Genomic DNA, 21,034 nt, shown 5'->3' on the forward strand with positions numbered 1-21,034 from the left:
ACTCAGACAGTGTGGTTGTACGATTGTGTTCTAGCCCAACACTGAAACAACTGATTCAACCTAAGAAATAATCATGGCCAGACTAGACATTGCTTAGCTGTTTTAGCACTGGACTAGAACAAAAACTGGTAGCCACACTGCCCTTTCTTGTGCTTAGAACCCCATGCTTTAAATGAACTGTCTTCTTCAAAAACATGCTGACTAAGATAGTAAGCACATTGCAAATCAGCAACAAAAGAAAAAAACACACAGATGCCAGCTTTTATTCCGGCGTTAAATGCTAAGCGCGCATGCAATCAGAACTGATCGTTAACTGTGCTTTCAGAAAACGTTTCACAAATATTTTGGCATTTGTAATTTAACGAACCGTTCGTTCTGGCTAGGGCATTATTTCTTTTAAAAACGATCGGGTTCTTTTAAAAACTGTGTATCTGTTCATGGTAGCGGTTGTTTGGCGCGAGTAGGCTACGCCGCTTTCATAAATGTAGTGCGCACCATTTATGTTTGTCAACTCAAACACATTCGCTACTGTACATCTGTCCACCACCATAATGTACTGCAAATAACTTAAACATACACATCTGGTTTCAAACATTAAATTGATTGATTTAGTATATACCATGTTCAATAAACGTAATGTTAGGAGTTACTACTAACCGTTTGTCCCGTTCATTCCATCATGTTCAAACTGAAATGACGTCATGCCAATGGGTAAAGTGGGTAAAGTGTAGTCGGTAATATTTTCTCGTACCCAATTAGATATGTGATTATTACATATAAAGTAGCAACCGATAATATATTTAGTTATGATTGCTATGTGTAAAAATATACTTTTATTTCTTCTGTGAGATAATTGAATATTGTTTGCAAATGGTATAGTCTGGATTGTATCGTATATAAGTTTTCATCTTTGTTTAGTTTGCTATAATAACCTTGTTGGGATCGTTTGTAAGTAATTTAGTTTATCTGATGAAAGGGATTGATGATGATAATGATAATGTATAAAGGCTCATAAGTGCCCTGCAAAACCCGACACTTAATGGCACATTTGACGCTTTTGGAGTACATTGCTAATCGTGCCTAGAATATGCACTTTTGTACGTCGCTTTTGATAAAAGCGTCTGCTAAATAAATGTAATGTAATGTGAGAGACATTATTTAGGGACCATGAAATCAACGTAAACAGGGACTTGCATCCAAGAAGAATTGAAGAAAAGTTTTAAGAGTGAGATCCATTGTTGGTATATTCTTTGGCAGCAAAAACCAGCAGCAACTGCTCAGATTTACTGCTTTAAGGGAATACAGTTAGATTGAGAACAGAAAACGAGATTACCCCATCCAAAAAATATGATCGACTTAAAAGCAGTCCACCGCCAAGGTATGTATCCATTACTAATCAGGAATCACTGTCCTTCATGCAGCAGCTGTTGAGATGTCAGTATCTGTCTTCATAATTGTAGATGACTGGTAGAGTAGCAGTGTACATTTTAGCAATGAGAATTCAAAAAAAAAAAAAAGCCAAGGCAATGACATACCCCACTGTAAATCGTACGTTTGATTAAGACCGAACATTGTGGTCTCAGGAAAAGTGGAACAAGAGCTCCCTGTGAAAAGGAAAATGATCTGATAAAATTTTGGACCAAAAAGAGTGAAGTGTATTATAAAAGCAAAGCCACCCAGGTTGTAGACAAGGAAGACATAAGCAAAGTGGTCAATAATTGTGCTGGATCTGCAATATCCTTTCATCCAGTGGAAGAATTCCCTCAGAACCCATGGAAACAATGAGGCTTGAGGATTAACCATAAGATTGCAGGGATCTGTCCCATTGCTAGTGTACCCTTAAGTAAAGAATTCAATCTGATGTACTTCTCATTTGTGGTGCAGTTGACAAATTGGATTTTGGTAAATCTGATCTATGTGGTTGTCTGTTTGCACTTGATTTTGAATTCTCTGCATATCCAGTTGCGTGGGTTTAGACTGAGATCACAGTCCCTGCACTCAGTGTTCCATACAATGTCACAAGCAGTTCTATGACAGGGTATTACTTGGCTACTGAATGGGTATTATGGGATGTTATTTGTCAGTAGAATGTTGGTTACTGGTGAAAATGCATGTTGGAGTGTTTACATTCAGCATGAATATCAGCAGAGTCCAACCCAGAAATGAAAGCAAGTATTTTAAGGAAATGAAATTGTACAAATCTTTGACTAGATTCAAGTCAGAAAAGAAGGTATGTGTACTGTACTTTATGGAGCTATCACAGATATAAAATCCGATAAAAAATATTATGAGGGACTTTAAGACACTTCTGACATTTCTAAATGGACTAATTATGACCTAATAAAATGAGATTAATTCGATTAGTTTTACAAACACCTCTTATTCTCTAAATTTAATTTCTTACCTATCTGTGGACTCTCTATTGTTTTCTCTTATTACCAGTAATGTACAGTTTTTTTTTTGTTTGTTTTGTTTTTTTATTTTTGCTGGAGAATCAATCTTTATTTTTCTTTATTGTGTGTAATTAACATCTGTTTGCTACAGCATGTTTTCCAAGTGTGTAGTGGTGAAGGAGTGTGGAGTGCATGACGAATTTATGTTTTTGATTCAGAATTACATCATTTTTGTGCGAATATCCTTCAACTGAATGTGTGATCTGTTTATTCCAAGTGCTTTTGTAAATCTACGAGAAAGAGGCCTTACTATAAACATGTATTATTCTAATCCTGGGTTTGATTAAGAGCATGTTTTTGAAATGTGGTTTCTGTAGACCCTTCAACAGTTCATAGCATGAGATTGATTGCTTTTTTTGTATTAAAAAAAAAAAAGAAATTACAGGCCACATAATACAGGCCTGCATAACTCATGCAATAAAAAAATGCACTTTAAAAATTGAGCGCTGGCTTAACTTATTTTTCTCCAAACTCTCAATGGTAACATTGCATGATATTTGCTGCATTCACTAGTCTTGTCATGCATAAGAACATCTTGTCATGTATAATGTAGGAATACATAATGGCAAGAACAGGACATTAGACCCATCTAGGCTCACCAATTAACTACAGACTAGAAAGTATCCAATCTCCCTCTGCCATGACCTGTCACACAGTTCTGTGCATTAAATATGTTTATCACAGATAGTATTATAGTGTGTTAAGGCCTGGTACTTGTGTGGTAGATGAATGTGTAACAATAGATTTTAGTGTAGTGTTTTTTACTACACCAGGGTGCAATCGAACTTACTCTATTCAACTCCATGGCAGGGGACCTCCATTTATCCTCCTCATGAGGAGAATCCATCACCAACAACCCAGAGAACAGCTTTGCGCTTGCTTTGATTGCATCAATATTGTATTGAAATAAAATTTTACTCCTATTTCTAATCAAAAACTTGGTTTGAGAGGTCTGTGCATTATGATGTTTGTAGATTGCATAATAACTTGTAAAGGCCATCAGAGATTGAGTTATACTAGGATGGACCAATGCCATTTAACATCTACTTCCCAACATATAGAGCAGACAAGATATAGAGCAGACAAGATATGTTAAATATCTATACTATTCAGAGAAAGCTATTTGGAGAAAGCAGTTGAGCCATTGAGTCTGTGGTTCATTAATCAATTGAAAAAGCTGCACCACATTATTACATACATACATGCAAAACTATGTTTCAAATACACAAACACAACAAAGTGAATTTGAAACATCACCTACTGGGCAAGTTCTGGGTTTGGTCTGGACTGTAGGGCACATACAGTGAGCACCATAATTCATTGGACAGTGACACATTTTTTGTTATTTTGGTTCTGTACTCAAGCACTTTGAGTTTGAAAGGATACAATGACAATTGAAGTGCAGACTGTCAGCTTTCATTTGAGGGTATTTTCATACATATCGGATGAACCGTTTAGAAATTATAGAATCTTTTGTACATAGTACCCCCCATTTTCAGGCATCAAAAAATATTGGACAGTTTAACATAATGTAGAATAAAGTAATCACTTTTAATATTTGGTTGCATATCTGCATGCAATGACTGGTTGAAGTCTGCGACGCATAGACATCACCAGACGCTGGGTATCTTCTCTGGTGATGCTCTGCTAAGCCTGTAATGCAGCCATCTTCAGTTCCTGCTTGTTTTGGGGAATTTTTGCCTTCAGTCTCCTCTTCAGCATGTAAAATGCATGTTCAATTGGATTCAGATCTGGTGATTGACTTGGCCAGTCAAGGATTTTCCACTTTTTGGCCGTCAAAAACCCCTTTGTTGCTCTAGCAGTATGTTTCGAGTCATTGTCTTGTTGCATGATGAAGTGCCGTCCAATGAGTTTGGCGGCATTTGGTTTTATTTGAGCAGATAAAATATTTCTGGAGACTTCAGAATTCATTGTTCTACTTCTGTCTGCAGTCACATCATCGATGAAGACAAGTGAGCCCGTTCCACTGGCAGCCATACAGACGCAAGCCATAACACCCCCTCCACTGTGTTTCACAGATGAGGTGGTATGCTTTGGATCATGGGCATTTCCTTTTTTTCTCCACACTTTCCTCTTTCCATCACTCTGGTACATGTTAATCTTTGTCTCATCTGTCCACAAGGCTTTGTTCCAGAACTCTTGGGGCTCTTTTAGGTGCTTTTTAGCAAACTTGTCACGGGGCGGGTAGGGGGAACCCAAACGCAGAGGGAAAAGAAAACACAAATCCAAAATGGGAGGGGAACAAAGACTTTACTAAAGACAGGCAAACAAGCAGGGAACAGACAAGGCCACAAAGGGAAAAAACACGAACTCAAAAAATCTCTAAATAACAGAAAACAAGAGGAACTCAAACACGGGCAGGGCAGAACACGGTCAGGGCAGAACGCAGGTAGGCAGAACACAAGGGCAAATTAACAAGTCAGGAACAAAACAAGTCAGGAACAAAACAAGTCAGGAACAAAACAAGTCAGGAACAAAACAAGTCAGGAACAAAACAAGTCAGGAACAAAACAAGTCAGGAACAAAACAAGTCAGGAACCAAAACTCAAGCAGGCAGGTACATGGAAGTCAGGGAACACACACAAGTAGGCAGGTACATGGAAGTCAGGGAACAAATACAAGCAGGCAGGTACATAGAAGTCAGGGAACAAACACAAGCAGGCAGGTACATCAAAGTCAGGGAACAAACACAACTCGGGAACAAACACAAACAGGTAAAAAAACGCAGGCAGGTATAAATGGTCTGAACATTAAAAGGCAACAAACACAAGGAAGAACAAACGCAAGGAACCAGCACCCGAGTCAAGGGAACAGAGAACTTAAATAGACAAGGGGTAACAAGACACAGGTGAACTCAAAAAACAATCAAACCAGAAGGAGGGGATAACAAGACACAGGTGGGAACAATGATGGGATAACGAGACAATGAAACAATCATACAATTAACAGGGAGGGAGCAGGACACAAAACAGAAGTGCCGCCATCTGGCGGCCCAACAGGGGAAACACAGACAGGAACATGACAGTACCCCCCCCCCCAAGGGACGGCTCCTGACGTCCCAGGAGGCCGACCCGGGGAGGGAGTCAACAGAGGGTGGGGGCTGGAGACAGGACAAGACAAGAACAGGGACAGAACACGGGAACAGGACTCTGACAGGAACAGGGACTGGACACAGAGCAGGAACAGGACTGGGGCAGGAACAAGACTGGACAGGACAAGACTCAGGGCTGGGCTGGACAGGACAGGAACAAGACAAGAACAAGACTCGGGGCTGGAGGGGAACTCGGGGCTGGACGGGAACTCGGGGCAGAAACAGGACTGGACAGGAACAGGACGGGACTGGAACGGGACGCAGGACTCGGGACTGGACTCGGACGGGGGAACAGGACTCGGGACTGGACTCGGACGGGGGAACAGGACTCGGGACTGGGCAGGACCTGGGCAACACGGGGAGACTCAGGGCTGGGCAGGACCCGGGCGACACGGGGAGACTCAGGGCTGGGCAGGACTCGGGCGACACGGGGAGACTCAGGGCTGGGCAGGACTCGGGGAAACTCAGGGCCCGCACATCGGGCGACACGGGGAAATTCAGGGCCCGCACATCGGGCGACACGGGGGAAACTCAGGGCCCGCACATCGGGCGACACGGGGGAGACTCAGGGCCCGCACATCGGGCGACACGGGGGAGACTCAGGGCCCGCACATCGGGCGACACGGGGGAGACTCAGGGCCCGCACATCGGGCGACACGGGGGAGACTCAGGGCCCGCACATCGGGCGACACGGGGGAGACTCAGGGCCCGCACTCCGGGCGACACGGGGAAATTCAGGGCCCGCACTCCGGGCGACACGGGGAAATTCAGGGCCCGCACTCCGGGCGACACGGGGACTCAGGAAACCAGGGGGGACTCAGGAAACCAGGGGGGACTCAGGAAACCAGGGGGGACTCAGGAAACCAGGGGGGACTCAGGAAACCAGGGGGGACTTGGACAGGGGCAAGGCAGACATATAGGACAGGACTGAGACGGGGCACGACAACACTGGACTGGGTTGGACAAGACTGAGGGGGAAACAGACTGCCAGATACTGGCACAATCGGGAGACCTACAAGGACAGACACAGGGACAAGCAGGCGGGGAGGCACACGGCGACACCGACGGACACACAAAGGGACAGGCAGACAGGGAAGGCGAGGGGGGAGCCCAACAACTGACATAGGGACTGACACACAGGCAAACAAGACAAAACACACGCGGACTGGCACACTGACAGACAGGCAGACAGGCGGGCAAACACGTTGGCCGATGGGCTGACGGCTTGGGGGGCAGACAAACAGGCCAACAAACTGGCTGACACACATACGGGTAGACCAACAGACAAACAGGCGGGCAGACAATTAGACAGGGGGGCCGGGGAACACACGGACACACGGTTGGGAGGACGAACACCAAAGGGAGAATGGACACCAGGGGGAGCGACGAGACCGGGGGAGGGACGACCACTGGGGGGAGGACGGACTCCGGGGAAGAGACGATCACTGGGGGAAGGACCGACACCGGGGGAGAGACGACCACTGGGGGGAGGACAGACTCCGGGGAAGAAGCGACCACTGGGGGAAGGGCGAACACTAGGGGGAGCGAGAACACTAGGGGAAGCACGAACGCCAGGGGAAGCACGAACGCCAGGGGAAGCACGAACGCCAGGGGGCAAGGTGTGGACACTAGGGGGAGCGAGAACACTAGGAAAAGAACGGACGCTGGGGGGCGTGAGAACACTAGGGGAAGCACAAACGCCAGGGGGAGCACGAACGCCAGGGGAAGCACGAACGCCAGGGGAAGCACGAACGCCAGGGGGCAAGGTGTGGACACTAGGGGGAGCGAGAACATTAGGGAAAGAACGGACACTGGGGGGCGCGAGAACACTAGGGGGAGCACGAACGCTAGGGGGAGAACGAACGCCAGGGGGAGCACGAACGCTAGGGGGCAAGGCAGGCGGCTTAGCCTGCGGGGCGGCCAGAGCAGTCTGCGGCGGCCCCTGCGGGACAACACATGGGACCGTTGTCCTCTCCGGGGCTCTGGACGGCTCTGGAGGCCTCTCCGGAGCTCTGGACGGCTCCGGAGGCCCCCCCGGGACTCGAGGCGGCTGCGGAGGCTCCCCTGGGGCTTGAGGCGGCTCCGGAGGCCCCCCCGGGGCTCGAGGCACAAGTACAGCCCGAAACTTGGGTGTAGCAGGCGGCCTCCGCAGAAGGGTCAGAGCAGGCGAGGCCTCCGGGGCTGGAGGCGGCTCTGGGGGCCTCTCCGGGGCTCGAGGCGGCTCTGGGGGCCTCTCCGGGGCTCGAGGCGGCTCTGGGAGCCTCTCCGGGGCTCGAGGCGGCTCTGGGAGCCTCTCCGGGGCTCGAGGCGGATCTGGGAGCCTCTCCGGGGCTCGAGGCGGATCTGGGGGCCCCTCCGGGACATGAGGCAGAGCAGGCCGTGATGGCCGCTCCGGGACTTGGGGCAGAGCAGGCCGTGATGGCCGCTCCGGGACTTGGAGCAGAGCAGGCCGTGATGGCCGCTCCGGGACTTGAGGCAGAGCAGGCCGTGAAGGCCGCTCCGGGACTTGAGGCAGAGCAGGCCGTGAAGGCCGCTCCGGGACTTGAGGCAGAGCAGGCCGTGAAGGCCGCTCCGGGACTTGAGGCAGAGCAGGCCGTGAAGGCCGCTCCGGGACTTGAGGCAGAGCAGGCCGTGAAGGCCGCTCCGGGACTTGAGGCAGAGCAGGCCGTGAAGGCCGCTCCGGGACTTGAGGCAGAGCAGGCCGTGAAGGCCGCTCCGGGACTCGGGGCAGAGCAGGCCGTGAAGGCCGCTCCGGCACTCGGGGCAGAGCAGGCCGTGAAGGTCCCTCCGGCACTCGGGGCAGAGCAGGCCGTGAAGGTCCCTCCGGCACTCGGGGCAGAGCAGGCCGTGAAGGTCCCTCCGGCACTCGGGGCAGAGCAGGCCGTGAAGGTCCCTCCGGCACTCGGGGCAGAGCAGGCCGTGAAGGTCCCTCCGGCACTCGGGGCAGAGCAGGCCGTGAAGGCCCCTCCGGGACTTGGGGTGGAGCAGGCGACAGGAACACAGATCACAGCTGTAGGGAACCCGGCTGGGCAGCCGGACGGGACCGGCGGGACCCCCGCGGGCCGGACCCCGGAAAAATGGCAAGCCGAGACCCCTCAAAAGGGTCAGGATCCACCTGCTGATCAGCTGGAGGTCCGGCCGACCGGGAGGGAGCCCGACCACGGCGCCTCCGCGACCGCCCGCCCCGGGCACTGGGAGGCTCAAGCTCCCACCACCCCAATGGCATGTTAAACAATAAAAAATAAAAAAAAAACTCTGCTGGGTCCCACACTGGCTGGTTCCTTCTGTCACGGGGCGGGTAGGGGGAACCCAAACGCAGAGGGAAAAGAAAACACAAATCCAAAATGGGAGGGGAACAAAGACTTTACTAAAGACAGGCAAACAAGCAGGGAACAGACAAGGCCACAAAGGGAAAAAACACGAACTCAAAAAATCTCTAAATAACAGAAAACAAGAGGAACTCAAACACGGGCAGGGCAGAACACGGTCAGGGCAGAACGCAGGTAGGCAGAACACAAGGGCAAATTAACAAGTCAGGAACAAAACAAGTCAGGAACAAAACAAGTCAGGAACAAAACAAGTCAGGAACAAAACAAGTCAGGAACCAAAACTCAAGCAGGCAGGTACATGGAAGTCAGGGAACACACACAAGTAGGCAGGGTACATGGAAGTCAGGGAACAAATACAAGCAGGCAGGTACATAGAAGTCAGGGAACAAACACAAGCAGGCAGGTACATCAAAGTCAGGGAACAAACACAACTCGGGAACAAACACAAACAGGTAAAAAAACGCAGGCAGGTATAAATGGTCTGAACATTAAAAGGCAACAAACACAAGGAAGAACAAACGCAAGGAACCAGCACCCGAGTCAAGGGAACAGAGAACTTAAATAGACAAGGGGGTAACAAGACACAGGTGAACTCAAAAAACAATCAAACCAGAAGGAGGGGATAACAAGACACAGGTGGGAACAATGATGGGATAACGAGACAATGAAACAATCATACAATTAACAGGGAGGGAGCAGGACACAAAACAGAAGTGCCGCCATCTGGCGGCCCAACAGGGGAAACACAGACAGGAACACCGGAACATGACAAAACTATAATCTCGCCTTTCTGTTCTTCAGGCTTATCAGTGGTTTGCATCTTGTAGTGTACCCTCTGTAGTCCTGCTGGTGTAGTCTTCTACGTATGGTAGGCTTTGACACATCTACACCTGCATCCAGGAGAGTGTTTTTGATTTGTTGGGCTGTTGTCAGGGGGGTTTTCTTCACCATAGAGAGTATTCTCCGGTCATCCACTACAGTGGACTTTCTCGGTCTACCGGGTTGAGTTCACCAGTTGTTTTTTTTCTTGTTAATGATGAACCAAACTGTTGACTTGGGCATGCCCAGGGTTTCTGCAATGTTCCTGATTGATTGATTTTCATTTCTGAGCCTTATGACGGCCAGCTTAATTTGCATCGACACTGCTGTCTTCCTCATGTTGTCACACCCCAACAACAATCTCCAAAGGCAATTGCAAAGTCTAGAATCAAGACTAGACATCAACAGCTCTCTTCTGCATTCACTAACGTCACAAATGAATACACCTGCCTAACGAAACACATCTGTGAAGCCAATTCAACAAATACTTGTAGTACCTTAAACAGGGAGACCATGTACAAAAGGTTAAACTGTCCAGTATTTTTTGATGCCCGAAAATGGGGGGTACTATGTACAAAAGATTCTATAATTTCTAAACGGTTCATCCAATATGGATGAAAATACCCTCAAATTAAAGCTGACAGTCTGCACTTCAATTGTCATTGTATCCTTTCAAACTCAAAGTGCTAGAGTACAGAACCAAAATAGCAAAAAATGTGTCACTGTCCAATGAATTATGGTGCTCACTGTAACAGCACCTGACTGTGCAACTGAGGTCCCAGTGAAAATGCAATTTTTTGACAAAAAGAATACGCAGAAAAGCTAGTACAAGCTAAATATCATACTTATTTTAATATGTAAAAATTTGTATCCACAATAAAAACACCAAACCCTGTAGTCTGGGGGTGGAGGAGTAGAAGAGTTGGACAGGGTTTTTTTTTTTTTTTTTTTTTTTGGGGGGGGGGGGCAGCATTGGAGTGCTCTACTTTTTCAGATTTATTGTTCAGCCATATGACTTCATTCTTTCATTGCTTCCTTCAAGATGTTTTGCCTGTTGAGTAATGGACTCCTTGGCTGTGGATTGCCAGAGTCCAGATTGAGGTGGCTGCAACCCAAAGCCACAGAAACCGCAATCCTGGAGCACGCCCTCTCCAACTCCAGCCTCATCAGGCTGCAGAGAGAGCACTCAGCCCTCAAAAAAAGCACATTCCCTAACCGACATTGGTATTGAAAATAAATGGAACATGTAGTTAAGCTTAATTTTCCAATTTAAGAGTAAACTATTATTGCACAAGAGATTCAAAAATGAAAGGTGATTTTTTCAAATGTGCCAGTATTTGTACTCATGGCTCAGTAATACTTTTTTTTTTGACAAATGAAGTTTTTAGGTCTGTCTTTCCATGAACAAGTCACATCTGAAACATATATACCCCCATAGTTAGCTCTCCCAGCCTGTGATTAATCATTCCAATAAAACAGGGATGCCCAATCTTATCTGAGAAAAGCTGGTGTGGGTGCAGGTTTTTTTATTTTATTTCTATGCCAAGCACCATGACACTACAATTTTGTTATTGCTACCCTTGCCAGAAGAGATGTTGTGACACTTTGCTGTCGCTGTCTTGACTATACAACAATATACTCAAAGCTAGGATGTGGTGATCTACACAAGTGATTCCCAAACTATCCTCGGGGGCCCCCAGCCAGATGCAGGCATTCCATGTGTTCCATCTCAAGCACACCGGACACAGATAATGAAGGGCTTGATTACTTGCATCAGGTGGATGAGCTACACTATCTGGCACAGGCCTAGTGTTGATGAAACAGTATAAATGAGTTTAGTGAGGGCATCCCGGGTGAAACGCTATGCAGTCGTTTTACGGGTCTTGCCTTCTAATTCACCAGTACCAGCAGGTATGGCCTCATGGAAACGCAGTCTGACACACTCTAGTTTCCTCGGTCTCATCCATGCACATCTTAACAATGACCATAATTTTTTTGTTGGAAAACACCTGATACTGCACTCGGCGTCCATAAATCCAGTTCTTTAACATTTTTCCAGGATTTCTCTCATCTGTGCATGCTGGGAAAAGAGAGTATTGGGATGACTCTCCCTCAAGGGCATGATCATCTGTGTTCACACACATGTTTCTACTTTGTTTTCCTATTTTAAAGGGCCTTTGATTACAGAAAATAAAATGTAAACCCTAAAAAAGTTTACATGAGGACTGAGGTGTTCGAATACCTCAATGAATGATTTTAAATATTTGTGTAAATTGAATGCAAAAAATATAAACATAAATCTTTTTTTTTTTTTTTTTTTTAACTAAAGTTTGCACTTCAAATGCTGTATCTAGGTTTCAGCATGCATGTGAGATAACACAATCCAATAAACAGGTCAGACATGGCAGTCTTGCACATAGGTCTGATACATCTCAGCTCACAATATCTGCCTGATGGTGCCAGCACATTGGTACAATTCCCCCAAAGAACTGAAGAGTGCAAGGTCATTGCTGGTCCTATGTACTGTAGGGCCACACGTTTTGCCTTAACATGTTAATGGATAAATCAGATCATTTAACATGCAGTCAGTGCTGAAGGTATCACTGTAGACAGTAATCAGTGGTAAGTAGTTAAAGTTATGTGACCAATTATACAATTAATGGCCCCTAGAAGAACTTGGTGTAAGAGTGCTCATTACTAAAACCGGGGTGTCCAGACTTATCAGAACAGGTCCAGTGCAGGTTTTGATTATGACCCAGCACTAAAACGGGCAATTCAGGTAATTAAGGTCTTGATGGAATGATTGATAAGTTGAATCGAATGTTCTAGTGCATGGCTAGAACAAACGCAGGCAACCACATCGGCCCTTTCAGATGAGATAAGCCTACTTTGCCAAATAGGCCATGTTTCCAACTTACTACATCCTTGGAGCTTCTTGAATAGATATATTCCAGTTGGAGTTCAGCCCAAACCATACTGCTCTTTTATTGTTCATGATGTTTTTGAGGATTTCTGCCCTCTCGTCTTTTAGAGTCACAAGTCAAGATCCACAATGATGAATCCCTTGAAGTCATCCAGAACGGTTGTCAACAAGATGACAAAGTGAGGACAGTTCCATTACACTGCCAAGACCACCTTGGATGTCCAGAGATGACTGAGGATGTCTTGGCAATGTGCTAGTAGCATTACACACAACTGAACACTAGCAGTTCAACATACAGCTCAAAAATGGCTCAACCAAAGTATGACTGTTTAATATATAGAACATAGCAATCTAGTGAAATATGGAGGGTCATGTACAACCAGGGGCTGGAGGTGTTCAGTGTTTCATCATAAACTCTTAATAATCAATCAAACTGTACAATCAAGATCAGATGGAAGAAAACCCAGAAAACTCTTTGGCACTCCAGGACAAGGGTTGCCCACCCCCTGTCTAGAACACTCTGAAAGTCTTCAGGACAATTTTTTTATCAGAACAACTTCCCCAGCTAACTTTTTTTCATACAAATTAATTACATTGATCAAGTGTACTATGGCAATACCACTGAACCCACTGAACTCTCTGAGCCCAATTCCCTAATCCTCATACCATCACCTCAAACCATGTCCTTACTGAGGAGGGAGACAAACCACATCTTTAAGAGTGTTTTTTCCCCTCTCATCTGCATGAAGTACAGATGGAAGGGATGCCTGGTACCAGGGCACACAGCTCTATGCCTGGCACAGGATGCCGCCCCTCCTGCCCCAACAATGCCTTGTCATACATCTGCTACTGACCTGTCTCGTGGCTCTGCAGCTGGACACTCGAACCACCCCACCCCCATACTGGGTTGCCATGGCAACACCACCCTATGCCCCTTTTCAGCATTGTTGCGGTTGCCTCATCATGCCGCTGTTAGCTGTCTGTGGTGACGCCACACTCAGCTGTGTGGAAACCCCTTGATGCACATTCTGTTTTCTGGAGCAGTTTTTTTTGGGGGGGAGTGGGGTGTGTCCCTGGGCAGATGAGGTAATTGAGAACAGTTGGGGTTGCAATTTTTGCTGGAAAACAAAGGGGAACAAATCAGTAATAGAGAAATAAAAAACAAAGGGTGGCTAAGAAACTTTCTGATGTGGAGATTGCCCTCAGCTGGACATTTATCACCAGTTTTTGACATTCTGCTATCAAACTAATATTTACATTCATGCTAACCATTAATTAAAAGCATAGATAATATGCATATAATATCTGTATCCAACATGCAAATAAATTAGGGGAGTTTTTTGTTGTAATTTACAGATATTCCCTCTATAAATCACTAAATTGTGTAGATGGACAGAAAAGGTAAAATGGCTAAATAAAATTTTAAAAATCAGTAAATAAACAAATAAATAAATAGCTAGTTTCACTAGTAAGCAAACACCACTGGAGTGAAAGTTTTTCTGGGCATGAAGTGGCTTTGAATGTTGAGTTTGAAGACAATCAGTCTGCAGTCTGAGAACCAATTGTTCAAACAGTGTGCCCCCAAAGGAGATTTAAAATTCCACCTACGGCAATTTTTTTCAAAAAGAGTAATCGGAGATGGAAACATCAATCTGATGACAAACCGTAAAAAGGAAACACACCCGCAACATAGACAAATGTAAACACAAATTTACATTGTGTTTACATTGTGATAGGGGTTGTAACAACTTGACACAGACGGTTTTGTCTAAGCTCTGTAAGCGCTGGCTGTACATGGAAAATTAAGCAGTGTTTGAGACAGTGGATGTCATTGCATTTTTGTATCAGGCTGTTGCTGTGTGTCTGTATCAGTATTTCCCCCTGTGGGAATGAACCCTTTGGCAGAAATGTTTTATTTCAATGTCAAAACTGGTGAGAGGGAGGAACCCAGATAGAGTCATTGGTTCAAAAAAAAGCATCAGTTTCACTCAAATCAAGGAACAGCCTTCTGAGGTCTGCAGGCTGCAGATTAATATTAAGGTCAAAGAGTGAAAAGGACAAAGAAGCTCCACCACCAGCTTCATTTGTTTTAATTATTTTTGTGCTGTTCTATCATTTAATAGTTCAGCTTGATCATCTTGTAATAGCTTGGGGAATAACTTTCAAGCTTTTTCAAAATTGGTTGAATCTTTGAGTTGTTTGCATATCACTTAAAAATTTCCATTTTGAATTGTTCAGTGACAACCTATTTGCAAGGAACACATTAACAAATATTGATTCATTTGGAAAAGTAAACTCCTGAGTGATTCAGTCCCTGGGAGTAAACACCAGAAGCACAGGCTGGAGTTCAAGCCGAAGTGGGTTTGTGGGTTCAAGCCTCAGCCATGTCATTATCCAGCTATGAACAGGAGTCCACAATGGCACAAAACATTTGGCTTCATCTTGCTGCAAGTAGGGTGGAGCTAAGTACTTGTTGCACAGGAGTGATTCACGTAGTAACGGCTTGAGACGGACAGTTGAACAGTCAATTCTAATTTTTGGAAGAAAAAATTGAAACAAAGCTAGTTAAACTCACGCAAGTATCTAAATGTGTATGCTTGCCTTTCATCAAAGTTTTAAAAAAACACATGTAAGAAAGATGTCATAAAACTCTGACTAGGTGAAAGTTTTTCCAGGGGAAAATCTTATTTTCCTAGCCGTGATGCAATTAGACCACATGGCTGTGTGGACAGCTTGCATTAATTGGTGTGTAGAGTTTAATTGATCTCATTTTATAACTTTGCAAGTCTTCTCCAAGACTCCACTGTTCCTACATTCACCTTTGAGGGAGTTTTCCGGAAAAGGTTTCTCAAAAGTGGTCACAGATGTCATGCAGTCCAAGATGTCCAGGTAAGTATTTACGTCACCTGTGGTTTTGCAAATTGGTTTTAAATGCTGGTTTCAACTGTGGTGGATTTCCTGTAATTCATATGGAGCCAGGAAGGGGAAGGTAGGGGAAGCCCACCCCGCTGACTTTGTTACCCTGAAGCAGTCTTTGGGAGACCCTCTGCCTGGTACGATTAATTGAGACATATTAGCTGTCTCCGGATTGTTTCATTTGCCCAGCGTCCTTTGCCCCAAGTTGTCATGCTGATGGACTTTTTGTTCTATCATCTCTACTTGATCTGAACTGCCATTGAGATCTGGCAGCGAATCAAAGATTGCCGATCTGGCTTTGATCCGGGGGGCACAATATGGGGGGGGGGGGGGGGTATGGGGGGTTTCTGCCATGTCTGTGTTTGAGTTTGTGTACCTTTCTATCCTGTTATTACATCCTCAAATAGACAAACACGCATGCACACGTATGGACAGAGAGCCTATGACCACATGAGTTTTGCAAGGCAAATTTAATATCCACCGATGCATTTATAGATCAGTACCTCCATGCTCTTGAAAAAAAAATCCTTCCCCATTTGTTTCTTTAAAGAAAGTAATTCCCACATCCCCTGGCCTATTTCTGCTTCAGTACATGTACAGCACATATGAAAGCAAAATGAAGGGTGGTTCCTTGTTTGCCCAAAACTGGATATCTTTACACTGATGTTAAACAGTTAGAACTTTAATATTAAGGTGAAAGTTTAATATTACTGAGGGAGTCACTCGCCTGTTGAACTTTGATACTTTAATAATTTTAATCTGAAAAAACATGCATACAGACACTCAAATTCTCATCAAAACATATGAATTCTATTGCCCTCAGAGTTTCCTGAGTTGAATGCAAATCTATAGGTTTTATGCGTTTTCTACTCAAGACAAATCAGAAAATATACTTTCAAAGCAGTGGAATGAAGCACTGCAGCCCCAATAAATAGATGACTCAGGAGCACAGTCATCCATAATGCTTCATTTACAAAAATGTAGACTGTCTGAACAAAACCAATGGCCAAAATAATAACTGCAAGCAGATGTATAGTTTTGTGACACTTAGAAAAGAAAAGTGCACAAGGTGATATTGCTGAGCATAATTAACCATATATTGGGATAATATAGAGTCCAAAATGTAGGGTAGAATTCATGAGAACCGACTGATGTGGATGAAGACAAAACTATTATGTTCATCATAGTAATTGCATTCCAGTTTCACAATTGTCCATTTCTCATGCTGGAATTCTTTCTGCAGAGATAGAAACAAAACCAGAGAGAAAGAGAAAGAAAAGGAAAGTAGTTGCAAGTTTCATATGCCACCCAAATATTCAATATGCTTTTAATTACAATGCATCATAGCTGCAGTTCCGTGGGCCTGTTTTTTCTTTCCCCCAGGGATTACATTTTTTTTTCCCCAGTATTTGTCAACGTGTGGGATGTTCTGTTAAAGGGTCACCCAGACTGCTCTGTTGACCTCTGTCTGGTGAGGAATGAGCCCCCACAGAGCAGGGAGTAATTATCTGATCAGATGCTCATCTCCAAACGGAAGGTATAGGATTTAAAAACAAAGATCTTGAGAAATCGCAACTGGGATGCCCTTTTGGTAAAGCATGCGTGGGTTTGGTGACTGGGGCAAATGTTTTTTTTAATTTTTTTATTTACTGTCTTTTTAAATGACCCCAGCATTTGTCCAGACAAATAAAGGAAACCATAACCTCATCGCACCAAGTGGTAGATACATTTCAAAGGATGTATGACATGTATGGTGCCATTTTACAGTGGGATCACTGTTATCTTGTGGCTATGGAAATTTATCTCGGAATTCCTGTTCTGGCTCATTGCAAATTCCAGAACATTTATTTAGGTCATCACTGTATTCAGCCTCTCTGTTCACTTATAACCCTGCTCCTTAAGAAATAAACTATGTTATGAATACAGAGATAGCGATACTGTGACACAGAATGCTGACTTGTGGTTTGGGAGCAAAACTCCACAGGATAATCTGGACCTTATCCATATTATCCATAATTACCCTACACTTCTCAATTACTCTGTGCACTAATGGGACATTCTAAATGTGTTGTTCACGCCATATAATACATATACCCCTATATCCACAGTGTCTTGGGTGATTTATGATTGGCTGTGCTACTTTCTATGACAAGACTGCTGACTAGATTTTGCAATACTGTACACACTGCACATTGCATATATTTTCAGCTGTTGTGGCAGCCACAGCTTGGCACACATTTTTCTTTTTTAGTTTTGCTGGGTCAGTTTATTTCACTCTTCCTCCGGTGAAACATTTGTGATTCATTTGTCACACAACCACCAACCAGAAAGTGTGCCAGAATGTGGAGAGGGGAATTCAGGCCACTGAATGCTAATTACTGTCAAATAGTATTAACTGTTTACTACACCACAATATGGTGAGCTTCGGAAATAGAGAGAATAGGTTCTGAAATAGAAAAAATTAGAAGGAACAAAAAGTGGACCAGAAATGGATTTATGGGTCAGTCAGTTTAAAGGAAACACAAGGGCCATAATTGTGAGGTCTGATTTTCCTATTTCTCTGAAGACCTCTCTCCATTCCATCCTGTCATCAACTGGCAGGAGTCTACACCAGTGAAGTCTGACTCCAGATCTCACATCCCATTGTCTCTGTGCATGAGTAACAAGAGGACTTAACATGGGGGAGAGAAAAATGAAAAGTGGCTGGGCAAGTACTCCGCCCAGATTCAACAACCTTTTTCTCAGCCTTTGCCAGCCCTTGACCCGCTCCTCCAACACCCCACTCATCAGGACAGTGAGTCACACAAAACTGGGAGAGCTACGCGTACTCCCCCTTTACAATAGGAGTGGATCATCGGGCACAATGTGGTCAGCTGGGTGATTGGTGTTCCAGGAAAGACAGAACGCTTATGTCAGCAGAAAGCTCCATGTGGTCTCAATGGAAATTAATGCGCAGCTGAAGAGATGATCTTGTACCATTCCCACCCATGAACACCAAGGCATTGGTGAGGAGATTAGCGGACCTGGAGCACCACAGAGATGTTAAGCCCCCCTGGCTTTGTGTTGGGGGAGGTCAGGAGTTCAGTGCCCGGGGTAGGGGGAAGATGGGGGAGGGGGAGGACCACTGGTCCAGACCACATGTCTAGTGTTGGAAATCCAGGCTGGTTACTGTGTCTGGTTTGACGGGTTACTCCCAAAACAGCTGCATGCTTCACCCCTGTCTGACACCATTCCAGTAATCATAGATGGGGGGGATCTTTCATATGATTTTATCTCACAGAAAAATGTATGGACAATGCAGGAGTAACAAGGTCATCATAAATCAGTTTTATCTATTATTTTATCAAGGTCTTATAAATCCAGATGCTTCAAAATTCAGGACAGGGATTAATAACAGCCAACACTCTTTTTTCTGTCTCCAATCTTGGCCGTAGCCTCATTACTCTCATAAAACACTCACATTCCCAGTTTTAAAAGGCAAATCAAGACACTCTGCATCTCACTCTGCAGAACTGCAACACCTAGTTAATAAATATTTCTGAGCAGATTTATGAAGCCAATGAAGCATAGTAGTTTTTAACTAATTATGCTAATGATATTTGTCAATTGAAAACTCCAATAGTACAAAAAACTTTTAGATACACTAAAAGCAGTTTTTGTACTTGTTGATATTAGAATATTTTTTTGTTGTTGTAATGGTCAGTTTATAATGCATCTGAAATAACTTTGATATAATTTCCAAATGTGTAACTATATATACCTCAGTTTAGAAACTTAAATTTCCATATATGGATGTATCTATGGGCCTCCAGATGTCACACTTGCCACTAGTGAATAGTTTCCAATTTTCTGTTATAGCTGCTCCAGGCTTTGCACAACACCTATTTCCTGTCACATAAATTAAGTAAAAAAATATGTATTATGCTTTGATGCGTGCAAAGATAGTCATTTTGCACATATTCTGTGTCTAGTCTAATGCCTGTAATGTAATGTAATGTAATGTAATGTAGTCAAAGTTGCAGGTTAAGTTTCCCCAGCAACACAAAGCCAAAAGACCATGCCATGAGGGATGGGAGGATGAATGAATGTTTGAAAAACATTTGGTGCAGTCCTGGCACAGATTGGGAGTCTTATGAAAGAATTCCATCTGCATTCAGCTGTGTTGACAGAGGCACTTAATGCATGTTATCATTTTCATGGTGATGGTGGATTGGAGACATAGCAGCTCTTTTGGTATCACAGATTGTACATCCTTGGTGTGTATCTCTTGCTGCCTCCACTCCCAGAAAGTTGCTAATGCACAGAGGTAATATTATGCTTTAACCTGTTTATAATCAAAGCGCAAAGAATTATATTTACATCTGTAAATATATTGCTGCATGTGACTCATATAAATGCCCCCAGAGTTGACTTAACAATGAACATTTTACATATTATGTGTGCTGTAAAAAAAAAAGTGAAAGGGACTGAAAGACAAAACATTCTAAATGACTTTTATTTGGAATAAATACCTTGAAGACAAAGAAAAATTAACAAATGTGATAGCAAAAAATAAAAATAGGAAGATATTTACATTATTTATTTGTGCACTGCCCAATGGGTGTATACACAGTATACAATGCAGCCAGTGCAGAGCAAGTCATTCTCTTGCTGTACCATGTGCAAAAGAAAACAATAAAATCCCAAGTAATACAGGAACCATCTTGACAAATACAATGGCGGGGGGGGGGGGAGGAGTCAGGGTCCCAATAGATGACACACGTACAGCATTACAAACCAAAAAAAATCATCATGCCTTTTGCCACTTTTATTTATTTAATCATAATAAATTAGATACTAATGGCAACTGTACCAGACAGGGCGTGATATTAGCAGCTGCACTGCTGGCTTGGAATGAGAGAGGACTACTCTGCAAATCTGAAATCCCCAAGTGGAGCTCAGGAATGAGGGAGTTTTACCGAAATTGAACAATGTCTTGAACATAATGTCTTTAATGTAATAAGGGGCACAAACGTAAGTAGAATATACTATAATTTTCTAAAGGTGAGGATGATGATGAACAGACTACTGAGGAACATTGCATTGAATGAGTGCATTCAGATTGGATAGATTTCAATAGGTTCTTCACATGTGTGTTTCCTTACAGGTGTCTGAAATAACCGTTTTTTAAGCCGTTTTTTTTTAACTGCTGTCCATTTGTGGGTTTTTCATATTTTCTGCACATTATTTATCATTCTACTTTAAATAATTTTAACCAAGTTACGTACTCATTTAACGTGTAAAGGTGACCCAATGTGCAGTATTACCCAACAAAATACTCAATAGGCTAGAAGACTAATGCATTAGAGCATGTCTCCAAAGAACTAAGAGTACAAGGCAAATTTACAGCACAAGGCAGGATTAGGGAATGCCTTTGTCCAATGAGGTGCAGAGGATCCACAAAGTATTGCCTACATTTCATTTTTTAAATTATTTTGGCAAG

This window comes from Anguilla anguilla, chromosome 9 (genome assembly GCF_013347855.1).
Source record: "Anguilla anguilla isolate fAngAng1 chromosome 9, fAngAng1.pri, whole genome shotgun sequence".
Lineage (NCBI taxonomy): Eukaryota > Metazoa > Chordata > Actinopteri > Anguilliformes > Anguillidae > Anguilla > Anguilla anguilla.